Raw genomic sequence first — 3,661 nt, 5'->3', positions numbered from 1 at the left:
TAAACTTAGCGATCAAGTGTAATCATAATACATTGAGATACATTTAAGGTATGATTTATACTTACCGACCGGTGTTCATCCACTCACGACACATTCCCGTATCAAGGTATGCACGAGAGTTCATCTTACTGGCGAGTATACCATTTATCATCGGTTTTTAACGTATATAAAATGTGAGCAAGTCACTTATTTGAATTTGAAAACCAAGCCCTATGTGATGAAATCACTTATTGATGAGGAACTTGATTTTCATATGCATGAGGGCACAGGATCAAGTCCGTGAACAGGTCAGTACTTTCGTACAGCAGAGAGACGAACTTGACTCCCGGATAAATGTGATATTTTATCACTTATTTGATTGGACATGTGATTGTTTATCACTTATTGAGGTCGTATGAAGTATGTACACGTATGTATGGTATCATGGAAGAACTAGACTTTGTCTTTTATAGAAACAACCATGATACCCAGATGATAAACAACATAAACCCCGAATATCTCAGAACCTTGGCAATCTATCAAACGAAATTTCGGTACCAAGACCATATGCCAATGAACGGTTCCCACTCGCTTTTCAGTTCGTTATGTTTATATCTCCTGCATACTTTAAAATGATCGTGAGTCTACCGGTACATCATTAGTAGAGCTACTTATCATTTTCTTTTCTTTTGATTTCTAGAAACATGTTTCGACCGACCTCTGATGTAATATCATTTTCTCTTATATTACCAAGAAACTCATTTTTGTTTTTCTATTGTTTTTGTGTTTTTCTTAATTTTCTCCCCCTTAAATGCAGAAAGTAAATAAATTAAAGACATATTTTTGTATTTTTGTGGTTTTTCAATGTTTTTGTATTTTTCTTGAAACTTTCTCCCCCTAAAATTCAAAAATAAAATAAAGTAAAAACATATTTTTGGATTTTTGGTTTTAGAAAAATATTTACAAAAACGATTTCCCGATGTCGGTTACTCTTGCTTCACCTTTATGCCGTTTACCAAAAGTAAATAATCGAATCTTGATTTATCAAATGCTTTGGTAAAAAGGTCGGCACGTTGGTGATCGGTATGAATGTGAACCACATCGATAAGTCTCTTTTCAAAGCAATCACGTATGAAGTGATATTTAATATGGACGTGCTTCGTTTTTGAGTGCTGTACAGGATTTCTAGTGATCTGTAAAGCAGCTTCATTATCAACATAAATAGGAGTAGTTAGGAATTCAAAACCGTAGTCCCGCATCTGTTGTTGGATCCATAGAACCTGGGAGCAGCAACTAGACGCAGCAATGTATTCCGCTTCGCATGTAGACGTAGCCACACATGTCTGCTTCTTGCACTGCCAAGTGACTAGGCGATTGCCTAAGAACTGACATCCTGCTGTAGTTGATTTGCCATCTTTCTTGCAGCCGCCGAAATCAGAATCACTGTAAGCCTTGAGATCGAAGTTATCATCCTTAGGGTACCATAACCCGGTGTCAGGGCAACCCTTCAGATAACGAAAAATCCTTTTGACAGCAGCATAGTGAGAGACCTTCGGATTTGCTTGGTATCTGGCGAGAAGGCACGTTGGATACATAATGTCGGGTCTTGATGCGGTGAGATACATTAAGGATCCAATCATAGCACGATAAAGTGAAGAGTCCACAGCTTCCCCTTTTTCATCCGGAGTAATCCCGTGATTCTGCGGAAGAGGAGTAGAAATTGGCTTCGAATCGGACATCTGGAACCGGCTCAAGATGTCTCCGACGTACTTGGTTTGATGGATAAAAATTCCAGATTCGGACTGATTAACTTGCAAACCCAAGAAGAACGTCATTTCACCCATCGCACTCATCTCGAATCGATCTTGCATCACCTTCTCAAATTCCTTGCATAACTTATCATCGGTAGAACAAAAGATAATGTCGTCGACATATACCTGTACCAACAGAAGATCTTCACCTTTTTCTTTGATGAAGAGGGTACAATCGATCAAACCCCGTCTAAACCCATTTTTCAGCAGGTAGGTAGACAATGTCTCATACCAGGCTCGGGGTGCTTGATGAAGACCATATAACGCCTTGTTAAGTAGTAAAACTCTGTCAGGATGTAATGGATCTTCAAACCCCGGTGGTTGCTCTACATATACTTCCTCTTCGACTACTCCGTGAAGAAATGCACTTTTAACATCCATCTGGTACACCTTGAATTTCTTGAAGTATGCGTAGGCTAGAAAGATTCTAATAGCCTCCAGACGTGCAACAGGTGCATACACTTCATTGTAGTCAATACCTTCTATCTGACTGAAGCCTTGAACAACTAACCTTGCTTTGTTTCGGACAACAACCCCACGGTCGTCCTTCTTGCACTTAAACACCCAACGAGTTCCGATCTTCTTGTAGTTGTCGGGCCTATCAACCAATTTCCATACGCCCAACTTCTCGAACTGCTGAAGTTCTTCTTGCATGGCTTCCACCCAGGAATCATCTTTCAATGCCTCCTTCCAAGATCTAGGCTCTTCTTGGCTAACATAGCAGGCGAAAGACCAATCATTTTGTTGTCCCGATTCTCGTATCTCAGCATACAAGCCAGCATTTTCGTTATTTCTGATTTGATTCCTTGTCCTTACACCACTGAGAACATCACCTATAATATTCTGCTGAGGATGAATGTTATGAATTCGGGTTTCAGGAACTAGAGGAATTTCAACATTGGTCCTCAAGTTATTGATATTTAAATTCCCGATATCATTCTGAAGATGTTGAGTTGTAGAAGATGATGCATTTTCTTCTTGGACAATTGGTGCAGACACTGGATCCGTTGCTTCTGAAGTACCTTGAACCGGACGCGGTGCTTCACCATCATTTACATCAACATACTCCTCATCTTCCGATGACAAATTGCAGTCGACAACATCGTTAAACACCTCATTTGAAACGAGATTGTTGACAGAAGAAGCTGCTTGTGAGTCAACAATGATTGGGCGAGCTAACTGAGAGCCAGTCGCATTCTCGCTTTCAGACAACATTTGAGCAATTGCATTGTCATCATCAAATGTCGGCAGATTAAATGAGTCGAAAAGACCATCATAATCGAACATCCATGGATCTCCAGAAGGCTTCGGTGGATTAGAATATCTTTGAACTCTTACTTCACCCCATTCTTCAATCTTCTTGGTAGTCAGGTTCCATACTCGCAGATTAGGAGTAGCATACCCAAGGAAGTAACCTTCGATAGCTTTGGCACCAAACTTCCCGTCAGGCTCAATCATGGTACAAGGTGCACCAAAAGGTTCTAGATATTCCAAATCAGGAGTCTTCTTGTGTAGAAGTTCGAAGCATGTTTTGCCATGTCTTTTCACTGTGAGAACCCTGTTTAACGTGTAGCAAGCCGAGGCAACAGCTTCAGTCCAGAATCGAACTGGAAGCTGAGACTCAACCAACATGGTTCTTGCAGTCTCAATTAAGGTTCTGTTCTTTCTTTCAGCGACTCCGTTTTGTTGTGGAGTGTACCGAGAGCTGTATTCATGAAGGATTCCTTTTGCAGTGCAAAATTCATCCATAACCCTGTTTTTGAACTCGGTTCCGTTGTCGCTTCGAATTCGCCTCACCTTTAGATTATAAAGATTTTCCAACAAGGTGATCAAATTCTTTAGAATTTCTGGAGTCTCGCTCTTGTGAACCA

Source organism: Helianthus annuus, chromosome 5, assembly GCF_002127325.2.
Source record: "Helianthus annuus cultivar XRQ/B chromosome 5, HanXRQr2.0-SUNRISE, whole genome shotgun sequence".
NCBI classification, from domain to species: Eukaryota; Viridiplantae; Streptophyta; class Magnoliopsida; order Asterales; family Asteraceae; genus Helianthus; species Helianthus annuus.
This window is presented reverse-complemented; position numbering follows the sequence as displayed.